At 16.2% G+C, this 260-nt stretch overlaps 1 protein-coding gene across 1 annotated transcript in view; it reads left to right on the top strand.

Annotated features, from left to right (window-relative positions):
- igf1rb (insulin-like growth factor 1b receptor) overlaps nt 1-260 on the top strand; it is a 24,636-nt gene that overhangs the window by 1,641 nt on the left and 22,735 nt on the right. The window lies entirely within an intron of this gene.

Below are 260 nucleotides of genomic sequence, written 5' to 3'. Positions count from 1 at the left end.
TATATGTGTATATATGTATATATATATGTGTATATATGTATATATATGTGTATATATGTATATATGTGTATATATGTATATATGTATATATGTGTATATATGTATATATATGTATATATATGTATATATGTGTGTATATATGTATATATGTATATATATATGTATATATGTAAATATGTGTGTATATATGTAAATATGTGTGTATATATGTAAATATGTGTGTATATATGTATATATGTGTGTATATATGTATATATGTA

Source organism: Nematolebias whitei, chromosome 2, assembly GCF_014905685.2.
Source record: "Nematolebias whitei isolate Nwh7 chromosome 2, NemWhi1, whole genome shotgun sequence".
Lineage (NCBI taxonomy): Eukaryota > Metazoa > Chordata > Actinopteri > Cyprinodontiformes > Rivulidae > Nematolebias > Nematolebias whitei.
Note: the sequence above shows the minus strand (reverse complement) of the source record. Positions and strands in the feature narration are given on the sequence as shown.